General features: G+C 40.7%; 1 protein-coding gene and 1 pseudogene across 2 annotated transcripts in view; one reads left to right on the forward strand and one right to left on the reverse strand.

Moving 5' to 3' along the window:
* The window catches only part of WDPCP (WD repeat containing planar cell polarity effector), a 392,539-nt gene that overhangs the window by 131,794 nt on the left and 248,409 nt on the right, over positions 1-12,336 (reverse strand). The window lies entirely within an intron of this gene.
* Positions 8,463-8,714, forward strand: LOC142431083 (small ribosomal subunit protein eS21 pseudogene; annotated as a pseudogene).

The raw sequence follows: 12,336 nt of genomic DNA on the forward strand, positions 1-12,336 counted from the left end.
GTAGCAACAATGAAACTCAAATTCTTCCTCTAGTTCTTGAACGCTTCCTCCCCTCCCAGTTATCATAATCCCAATTCTACCTTGTGGACCTGGTTAGACCAGAGGATGCACAGCGGTGCAGTAGGGATATGGAAACACAGGGAATCTAGGACGGATGCAGCCCTCAGGACCAGCGGTGAGAGTGGTGACACCGGGAGAGAAGGGGGCGTAGAAAGGGAGAACTGATCTCAGGGATCTACATGTAACCTCCTCTCTGAGGGATGGGCAACAGGAAGGTGGGTAAGGGGAGACGCCGGGCAGTGTAAGATAAAATAATAATTTATAAATTATGAAGGGGTCACGAGGGAGGGGGGAGCGGGGAAGGAGGGGGAGGGAAAAAAGGAAAATGAGGTGATTTCAGGAACCCAAGTGGAAGGCAAATTTTGAGAATGATGAGGGTAACGAATGTATAAGGGTGCTTTACTCAATTGATGTATGTATGGATTGTGATAAGAGTTGTATGAGCCCGCATAAAATGATTTATTAAAAAAAGATGTCCAAGTCTCATGTCTACACTGTAGACATTGGCTAAAAAGCCAATGATTTAAAAGCATTAATCTTGAGATGTTAGAAAAAGAACCGAATTTTTCAGCCATGTAAGTTGGAAGACTTACTGATAGACATCAGTCCATTATAAAGTTACTATAATTAAGATCATTTGGTGCTGGTGAAAGGATTCGGAGTCAAGTCATAGAGCAAGACATATATGGACACTTACATTACAAAAACAGTGGCCCCATCAAGCAGAGGGCAACGGCAATGGTTTCAAGAAAACGTTCTGGGTTAACAAGAAGGACATGTATGTGACAGAAAACTTTTTTACCCATAACTTCAGATCACCCTCCAAAACTCAATCCAGGTGAATTTTAGGTTTAAATGTGAAAAGTAAAAATAATGAAGTTTCTAGAACATGACAGTAGGCAATATTTAAAGGAATCTGGAGTATGAAAATATTTTTCTATAGCTATAAAACACTAACCATCGGAAAAGACTGATAAAGTGATCTATGTAAAGCTAAGTAACATATATTTAAGAAAATAAACGATTAATAGCATGAAAAATTAAGCCTTAAAGCTCAAAAGGCATTTGCAACATATAACACTCCAAAAAAAGGATTTACACATATAAAAGTAAAAAGTTCGCTACTAGCATTCCAGTTCATACATGCATGTGTTTATTCCAAACAGAACACGTTTAAACATGACTCCGTGATAAGTGGGTGGCTAGCGTGCCTTAAAAACACATCCAATGAAAGCCGTGATTTCCAAGGGAATCTTCTGGAACAGTTTGAATTCAAGGCAGGGGGCCCATTCAGAAGGTCATGGTGACAGGTTTTTGTGTGTTTTCAAGTAAGGAACATTGGTGGCACTGTGGGTCAGGCTATGAATTGCTACCTGCAAGGTCAGCAGCTCTGAGGGAGAAATATGAAATTGTCAGCCCCCAAAGAGATTTACAGTCATGACATGTGGGTGAAGTGCCAATAAAACTGATTTAAAAAGAGGGGGGGGAAAGGTTTACAGTCTTAGAAATCAAGTGAGCCTTGAGGGCAGTGAATGAGTTGTGGTAATGGTCATCTTGATAGCTTTTTTCTTGAATGACCCAGGATGATCGCAGGGAGTTATTAGGAAAAAAGTTTTAAGAAACCTAAAAACTATATTGACGAGAAAAGGTCAGTAAAATGCACCGAGGAATGTTTCCACATTATGCCAATACACCTGCTCATTCTTTAAGGGTAGCAAGAGATGCCCAAGGAAAATTTCATTGGGAAACCTTACTCCCATTCGCCCAAAAGTCCTGATATTGCCAATTAAGGTTTACTTTTGTTCTGCAATCTCTAAGATCAAGTAAAAGGAACATTATTTGAGTTCCTTAACTATGCCCAAACTGCTGTTTTTTCACATGGTGTAAAAACGAAGACTGCAGAATTCAATGGAAAAGGGTTAGAAATGGAAACTACCGTCACAAGTGTATACACCTAGATGGAGGATATGTTACGAACCAAGAACCTCATATTTTGGTGTTTTTGTTTAAGAAGGACTTATATGACCTTTAGAAGTCAGAATAAGAACTTACAGGAGAAATGATGAAGTCAAAAGAGCTGAATAGAAAAGTTCAAAGGGCTTCTTGAGAAGACAAAGTAAAATACTATAATGGAGTATGTGCAAAGACCTAGAGTTAGAAAAACCAAAGGAAGAACACATCCAGCATGTCTTAAACAGAAAGAAGTCAAGAAAAAATTCAAGCCTTGATATGCAACATTGCAAGATTCTATGGGCAAAAATAAACAATGCAGGAAGCATCAAAAAGATGGAAATACACAGAGTCATTGTACCAAAAAGAACAAGTGGCATTAAACTATTTCAAGGGGCAGCATATGAACAAGAACCAATGGTACTGAAAGAAGGCCAAGCTGCACTGAAAGCATTAGCCAAAAAGAAGGCTCCAGAAATTGATGGACTACCAATTTCAACAAGCTGATGAAGCACTCATCAATGCCAGGAAATATGGAAGGCGGCTATTCAGTCAACTAACTAGAAGATATGCATATTTGTATCCATTCCAAAGAAAGGTGACCAAATAGAATGTCCAACTTATAGCAAGATATCATTCATATCACATGGAAGCAAAATTTTGCTGAAGGTCATCCAACAACATTTATAGCAATACATTGCCTGGGCACTCTCAAGCTGGATTTAGAAGAAGAAGTAGAACAATGAATATCATTGCTGATATCAAATGGCTCCTGACTCAAAGCGGAGAATACCAGAAACATGCTTACTTGCATGTTATTGATGATGCTAAGGAATTTGACAGTGTGGACCGTAACAAACTATAGATAGCCTTTAGAACAGTGGTTATCAACCGTCCTAATGCCACGACCCTTTAATACAGTTCCTCTTGCTGTGGTGACCCCATAACTATACAATTATTTTTGTTGCTACTTCGTAACTGTAATTTTGCAACTGTGATGAATTGGGCAACCGCTGTGAAAGGGTCATTTAACCCCCAAAGGGGTCAAGACCCACAGGTTGAGAACCGTTGCTTTAGAAGAATAAGAATCCCAGAACACTACATTGTGCTCATGCAGAACATGTACAGTGATCAGAAGGTAGTTGTGCAAACAGAACAACGCTATTCTGCACCATTTAAAATTTTTAAAAGGTGAGTGTCAGAGTTCCATCTTCTCGCCATACTTAATCTGTATGCTGAGCAAATAATCAGAGAAGCTGGCATCTTTGAAAAAGAATGTAATATCAGGATTGGAGGAAGGCTTATTAACAGCCTGTGATATACAAATGACATAACCTTGCTTGTTTCCTGAAAGTGAAGACTTGAAGCACTTGTTGATGAAGATCAAAGATCACAGCTTTCAATATGGATTATAAATCAATGCCAAGAATACAAAAAATCTACACCATTGGACTAATAGGTAACATCATTATAAATGGAGAAAAGGTTGATTGTCAAGGATTTTGTCATGTTTGGATCCACAATCACTTCTCGTGGAAGCAGCAGTCAAGAGATCATATGACACACTAAATAGGGTAAATCTGCTGCCCAAGAACTCTTTAAGGGATTTGAAAACAAATTGTTCCTTTGAGGACTAATGTGCACCTCACCCAAGTCATGGTATTTTCCATTGGCTCATATACATGTGAAAATTAGACAATGAATAAGTAAGATTGAAGAATTGGTGCATTTGAATTACAGGACTTGTGAAGAATATTAAATATACCATTTTATAAGGAGTTCAAGGAGGAAGAAAATGTTCTAAAATTGAGTGTGGTAATGATTATATAACGTTTCTTGATATGATTGAACTACTAAATTGCATGATATGTGGATGAAGTACCAATAAAACTGTTAAAAAATAAAAATAACGAATTAAAAAATGCACCATGGATTGCCAAATGAACAAACAAATCTTTCTTGGAAGAAGTACAGACAGAATGCCTCTTTGAAGCACAGATGGCAAAACTTCATCTCACATATGTAGGACATGTCGGGAGAGACCAGTCCCTAGTGAAAGCCATCAGGCATAGTGAAGCAATAGGGCAGTAAAAATAAGGAAGACCTTTGACAAGATGGATTGACGCATGACTGTATTAATGGACTCAGACATAAGCACAATTGGGAAAGTATCACAGAACTGGGCAGTGTATATAGGGTCTCTATGAGTTGGACCCAAGTTGATCGTATCTAACAAAATCGTGGCGTTGTGGCATACTTTTAAATTACCCTGTATTAAATTCTTTTGAAAGCCACAGTCAAGAAACAAGGTAACATACTGCACTGGGGAAATCTGCTGGACAAGACCTTTTTAAAATGTTGAAGAGCAAGGATGTAATTTTCAGGACTAATATGTGTCTAGCCCATCCCATGCTATTTTCAATCACCTGATACAAACTTGCAAGTTGGACACTGAATAAATTATACTGAAGAAGAATCGGTGCATCTGAATTACAGCGCTGACAAAGAATAATGAGAGTACTGTGTCCTGCCAAAGGAACAAACAAGTCTGCCTTGGGATAAGTGCAGCCAAGATATACCTCGGAAGGGAGAACAATAAGACTTTATCTCAAGTAATTTGGAAATGTGATCAGGAGACACCAGTGACTGGAAAGGACATCATGTGTAGGTCAATGAAAGCGAAGAAGGCCCCAAGGAAAGAGAGTGACAGAGTCGCTGCAAGAATGGGCTCCCACATGATAGCCATTTGAAGGTGAGGAAGGATGGGACACTGTTTTCTTGTACATAAGGTCCCGATCACTTAGAACCAACTTGATAACACCTAACGACAACAAAATGTGTATACATTATTGATATGAATTAGTACATTATCAATAACTCCTACAAAATTCAATAATTAAAAGCTGGAAAGCCCAATAAAAAAGTAGGCAAAAAATTTTAATAGAGCCACAGGAGAGTGCCAATGGAGGAGGGTGACGGAGTAGCACACTCTCCACACAGAGAAGAGCATACGGAGTCACTGAAAGGGATTTTCATGAGGACTTCCAGGATGATGGCACCAGTGTATGATCGCCCACGTACAGCGCTCACTGAGTGATCGTCAGATTTATGGGTGAGGAGGCCACCTTGGGGAACTGGAGTGTGAGGCTGGGTCTCACAGTGCCCTGGGGTTCTTTTGTTGGTTTTCCCACGGAGAGCACAGCCCTGCTCATCATGCACGTGTTCCCCTTTCACAGCACCTGCCTGTGCTCTGCTTCCCTTGTCTGTGGGCAGGAACTCTTGGCCTCTTCACACACCGCCTCACCCCCTGCCGACCCCCCAGTTGGTGGCTCACCAGTGAGGGGAGATGGCCCAGGGCAGTCTATCCCTTGGGGGCATCCCACAGAAGCCCAAATAGACTCCTGGAGACCCTAGAAGCTGGAACCTGTGGCAGCCTACAGAGTAGAGTTCATATTAGGGCAAGGTGACCAGACGTCATCTCGCTTTTGGCAGGACAGTCCCGATTTTTATCAATTTTTCCCACATCCCGTGACGTTTTTTTAAAAAGTCCAAATTTTTGGAAAGAATGCACGACAAGCTATGGTAGGTATATGGTTTTCGGCTGCCATGTGGCTATTTCACCAGGATCTGAGTTTTCTCAATGGTGTCCCACTTTACCAATGTTAAAATCTGGTCACCTTACATTAGGGGTAATACTTGGTGATGGTCCAGCTCCCTCTCCTAGTGGCAGGGGGGTGGGGGTGGGTTCTGCACATAGAGAGCCCCAGCTAGGTGGAGGGGATCTGACACAGGCACCAGGAAGACAGAGGCATGGCTGGACACTGCAGTATAGTGGGCTCCAGGAAGTTGTTATATTTGCTACTAATTTTCTTTTGAGAAAAGAAACACAAAACTCCTTACCCCATCAGAGGAACCAGAACCCAGCATATTCAGGTTTCTATGCAGCTTTGCCCCACAGGCTAGGTGCCCTGCGGAACACAGTCCACAGTCCATTACCAGATTACCCTCTGAATGGAAGCCCCTCTTTCGTGGGGTATCCACTATTAATAGTCCATTTCCACTCTAGGACAATATGTAAAGAGTGATAGTTCTGAGTTGTGCAGGAATCCTCTGTTATAAGCACAATAAGGAAAAGACTGCACTCTCCTTACATCATATACAAGGTCGATAAGAGACTCTGGTAGATTTAATATATCCCTCACTTACCCTAACCACCATAACCTCTGGAACCTGCTCCCTACACACACACACACTCTCTCTCTCTCTCTCTCTCTCTCTCTCTCTCTCTCTTTCTCTCTCTCTCTCTTCTTGAACTTACCAAGTAAAATTGCATCTCCCATATCCTCTTATACAACTCAATAAAAATTACTATTCTTAATGGGAAGGTTTCCTATTATTAATACCTCCACTTAAAACCTATCCTGAGCACATATACCCTAATTCACCTACTAACCCAACTAACACTCACACCTCACCTACACTCAATGTGTTTTAGAGCACCTGTATGATTCTCCCCTAAAGAGCCAGCTCCTCTTCCCCACTCATCCCAGAAGACTATGTACCACCTTCAGCTCAATCAAGATGTCACACAAACAGCCAACAAGCAGCTACCATAAAAAAAATCTAAAGAAATAAAAGTCAATTACTGAAGATGACCCAAACGCAGTTGTTTATACAAAAGAAGCAGCTCTTGAACTGCCAGAGAAAGAATGCATGAGACTATTATTGTTTAGTGCCATACACAAAATTAGGGGATCAATACTGAAAACTAATGAAAATAGAGAGATACTAAAATCGTCACACTGAAGGGAAATCCAGTAGTTAGGAATGACGTAGCAGGAAGAAGAAAACAGCAAATTATCTCAACAACAGAATGGAATACAAAACCAAATGAGTGATCCTGAAGATAACCAAGTAGAAAACAGCAAACGAGAAAAACAAGAATGCAGAAGAATCTGAAAAAAGCCTTAGGATGATGTGGGATTCCATCAAGTAAAACAATCTTCAAATTATTGGCATGCCTAAACAAAAAGAAATAAATACGCCTACAGTTAAAATAGTAAGATTTCTTGGAAGAAAATTTCCCTAAGATCACAAAAGAGAACCATTCAGGAAGCATAGAGAACACAAGTTATTTTAGCCTTCCCCCGCCTCCCCCCATCCACCAAATAAAACAAATCACATTAAGACATATAGAACCACAGTATCTGATTTCAAAGAAAAGGAGAAAATCATGAGAGCAGCTACAGAGAAAACAGCAGTCACATGTAAAGGTGAACAGATAAGAATAAGCTCAGGCCTCTCCACAAAGACCACACAAGTAAGAAGACACTGGAGCAATGTATTCTGAAATTTGATAAACAACAACTGCAATCCAAGAATCTTTTTTCCAGCAAAGCTCTCCATCAAATTGAAGAAGTAAAGTTTTCTCAAATAAGGAAACATTCAGGGAATTCGTTAAAACAAAACCAGCATTGCAAGAAATAATCTCCGGTTCTTTATGGACAGAAAACAACTGCAGCACACAAATATGAAACCACCACCGGATGTAACACCACTCAGAAACCAATACACTGAAAACAGTACCCCAAGCATTACAGATCCAATGCAGAAACCACACACACACACACACACACACACACACACACACACACACACACACCCCTACATAGAAGAAAAGAAAATAATAAACACAAATAGTATGAGCTGACAGCAACTAATCTTCATTTAGATTTAATTACACAGAATGTTAATGGTTTAAATATACCCATTAAAAGACAAAGAGTAGTAGACTGGATTAGACAAAAAAATTAATCAATTTGCTGTCTTCAAGAGACACATCTCAAACTCACAGACAAAAATAGACTGAGAGTCAAAGGATGGCTAACAATTTACCAAACTAATGGCAAAAGAAAACAAAAAGGAGGGTGGCAATACTAATCTCTGACAAAATAGACCTCAAGGTACATGATATAAGATGTAAGAATGGGCATTACATAATGCTCAAGGGATCAATAGACCAAGAACCCATAAACATAATAAAAATATATGTGCCCAATGTAAGATCCAACCAAATTGTCAAAGAGATGACAAGAGAAGTCACTGGATCAACAATTATAGTAGGTGATTTCAACAAACCACTCTCAAAGAATGATAGCTCAACAGGTAAGAAACTCAATAAAGAAACTGAAGAGCTGCACAACAAAATTGAACAACTACACCTCCTAGGCATTTTCAGAGCTCTCTAACCAGCAGCAAGAAAATACACATTCTTCTCCAATGCACATGTCTCATATTCAAAAATAAACCACATGCTGGGACCCTAGGCAAAATTGAGAAAATTCAAACACAGAGTTTATTGAAACCATCTTCTCCGACCACAGTGCCATAAAGCTGAAAATCAGCCTTTCTCTGCTCGCACTGGGCTTGATGTCCTCAGGCCCGGCCCCAACATGCAGAATGATGCCAGCGAGTTCATGGAAATATACATGCCTCAAAAATGCTCTGCCAGCAACTGCATCGTCGGCACCAAGGACCACGCATCCATCCAGATGAACGTGGCCAAGGTTGAAAAGGTTACCGGCAGGTTCATCAGCCAGTTTAAGACCTACACTATCTGTAGGGCTATCCGCAGGATGGGTGAGTCCGATGATTCCATCCTCTGGCTGGCAAAGGCAGATGGCGTCATCTCCAAGAACTTCTGATGGCATGAATCCTGGATAGAGGGAGTACTTAATGGAAAAGATGTGGTGTTGCCTGTGCTGGTGCAGGAAGGTCGTGGGTGTCAGAAATAAATTGTGAACCCACCCCCACCCCACCAAAAAAAAAAAAGAAGCTGAAAATCAACAGTAGAAAGCATAAGAAAACAAAGACAAACACTTGGAAACTGAATAATACACTTCTCAAAAAAGAAGGGGTAAATAGCCCAAATCAGAGAGGAAATTAGGAAACTCCTAAAAACCAACGAGAATGACAATACAACATATCCACAACTACAGGATGCAAAGGCAGTTATCAGAGGTCACTTTATTGCAATAAATGCACACATGAAAAAAGAGGAGCGAATTATGGTCAGCACTTAAGCACAGCAACTCCAGCAGCTTGACCAGAGCCAACAACATAAGAAAAGCAAAAGAAAAGAAACAATAAATGTTAGAGTGGGGGATAAATTAACTGGAAAACAGATAAACAATAGAACTAAATCTCTGAAAGGATCAACAAAATCGACAAACTGCTAGTAATCTTGAAGGAAAATAAAGGCCAGATATATCAATATCTAGAATTAGGGATGAAACAGGGGAAGTCACAATAGACCCTAATGAAATAAAAAAGATTAATTACAGAATACTACAAAAGAGTGTATTCCAACAAATTCAATCATTTGCAGAACATGAAAAATATCTGGAAAGTCACTATCTCCCCAAATTAACACATATGAGCATTAAGAACTTGAACAGACCCATAGCAAAAGAATAAGTACATAAGGTCATCAAGCCCTGGTCCAGATGGCTTCACAGGAGAATTCTGCCAAGCATTCAGAGAAGAGCTGACACCAATCCTACACTAACCTTTCCAGAACGTAAGGAGGGACAACAAACTCCCAAACTCATTCTATGATGCCAACACAACCCTGATAGCGAAACCAGGCAAAGACCCCAGAAGGACAGAGAATGATAGACTGATGTGACGTCTCTCATGAAAATTGATGCAAAAGTCCTTAACAAAATTTTGCTAATAGAATCCAACAAATATAAAAAAAAATACATCACAACTAAGTGGGAGTCATACTAGGGATGCAGGAATGGTTTAACATTCAAGAACAATTAACATAATCCACCACATTAACAAGGAAAAGGTCAAGGACCATATAAGCATATCAATTGATGCAAAAAAAAAGCATTTGATAACATCTAACACCCATTCCTAATAGAGACTCTCAAGATGACAGGGTTAGAAGGGAAAATCCTCAGTACAATGAAAATCATATATGAAAATCCCATTGCCAATTTGACAGTCAATGGAGAATAGCTGAAAATATTTCCATGGGATGAGGAGACTTGACAAGGATGTCCCTTCTCCCCACTTCTATTCGACATTGTGCTGGAAGTCCTAGCCAATGCCATGAGACAACGGCAAGATATCAAGGGTGTACAATTAGCTAAAAAGAAGTGAAACTTTTGCTATTTGCAGACAATATGATTTTATATATTGAGAATCCGAAGGGGTCCACAATAGGATTGCTGGAAACAAAAGAGTTTAGTAGGATAGCAGGACACAAGATTACCAAGCAGGAGTCCTAGATACCAGTGATAGGAACTCAGAAAAAGATATCAAGGAATCATTTCCATTCACAATAGCCTCACAGAAGCTGAAACACCCACGAATAAACATAACCAAAAAACCTATATGAAGAAAACGACAGAACATTACTACAAGAAACCTAAGGGATCTACACAAATGGAAGTATATTCCATAAGAATCAATATTGTGAAAATGTCAATACTACCAAAAGCAATCAAACAATTTAATGAAATCACGATCCAAATTCCAGCACAATTCTTCAAAAAAATATGGAAAAACTGACAACCAACTTCATATGCAACGGGAATACGCCCAGGATAGTCAAGAACTCCTCAAGAACACAGTAAGTGGTCTTGCACTACCTGACCTCAAAACTTACTCTACAGCCACAGTTGTCAAAACAGCCTGGTATTGGTATAATGACAGATACTTGGACCAACAGATCAGGACAGACAACCAAGAAATAACAACATCCCCATACAGACAACTGATTTTTGGCAAAGGCCCACACATTAAATGGGAAGCAGATGCCGTCTTCAATAAATGGCATTGGAAAGGCTGGGTATCCACTTGCAGAAAAAGAAAAAGATTCATGTATCACTCATTCCATGCAGAAAAACAAACTCAAGGTAGATCAAAGCCCTAAAGGTAAACCCCAAAGCTTTCTGGATCATCAGTGAGAGCACTGGGACCCTAGTGCAGGAACCGCTCAGGCTGCCACAAATGACAAAGGAAACACACTCAGGGGAAGATAAATTAGATAAGTGGACCTATTAAAAATGAAACACTCATGCATACAAAAGACTTCATTAAAAGAGTACACAGAGAGTACCCACAGACTGAGAAAGACTATTTAGCAACGATATAACAAAGGACTAATTACTAAAATCTACAGAATTTTACGTTTACTACAAGAAAAAAATGAATAGCCCTCTGAGAGGTGGGTAAAGGCCTGAACCAACAATTCACAAAGGATGCCACTCGAATGACTACAAAACACCCAAAATGCAAGTGAAAACAGTGAGATACCACCTAAGGCCCTAACTGTAGCCTAATTAAAAAAAACAAACTGAGAACAAATGTTGAGGAGGGTGTGGTGAGATAGGAACTCTTATCTGGTGGACCTGTAAGTACGTGCAGGCACTATGGAAGGTGATAGATATAGCAAACCTAAACAGATGGCAACGAACTACCATGTGATCCAGCAATACCAGTACTGGGCATATACCCAAAAGAAAGAAACAGATCATGAACAGACGTTTGCTCCTCATGTTCATCGCAGCACAGTTCGCAATAATCAGAAGCTGGAAACAGCCTAAATTCCCATCAATAGAACAGTAGATTGAAAAACCCTGGTATAGACACACAATGGAATACTATGCATCCCAGAAAAACAGTGATGATACCATGAAACACCTCAAGATGTGAAGGGTTCATTACGGTGAGTAAAGTTAGTCAAGCACCAAAGGATAGATACTGTCTGAGTCCACTGCAGTAGGAAAAGGCAGAACGGGCACAAGCTCAAGCTTGCAGGGCATCCAGTTCTGGCTGGGGACCAGACACCCTTGTAAAGAGCTGGACCAGTGCCAATGAACCACATGTCATCCACTCCTGGGAATTATAGTGTAGGTCACTTGACTGGAGGGCGGCTCAGGACAGCGGGGATCCAATGGTCCAAGTGGAGGGGATGCTGTCTGCTGAGTGGCTGCCCTGCAGATCTGGGGCGAGGTCCCTCAGAGAGGGAGGTGGCCCTGGCAGAGGAACGAAGCTTTACTGATGGGAGAGGCAGCACAGGAGAGGGGAGTGAGAACAGTCACTTTTGGGGGCACACAGGTGCACGTCTGTTGGGGGGAGGGGAAGGAGGGCTGACCTCCAGGTAGGGGGAGGAGTGACTGAGGATGCTTTGGGGGGTATTAGAAGGGGAGTGTCTTTGGTGGTGTGCAGCAGGTAGGCAACCTTGAACTAGGGCATCTGGAAGTATTCCGGGAGCCCAGGCCGGGTGTCATGGCCCTCTAGCACACTGAA

The sequence above is a fragment of the Tenrec ecaudatus genome, chromosome 17 (genome assembly GCF_050624435.1).
Source record: "Tenrec ecaudatus isolate mTenEca1 chromosome 17, mTenEca1.hap1, whole genome shotgun sequence".
Classification (NCBI taxonomy): Eukaryota; Metazoa; Chordata; class Mammalia; order Afrosoricida; family Tenrecidae; genus Tenrec; species Tenrec ecaudatus.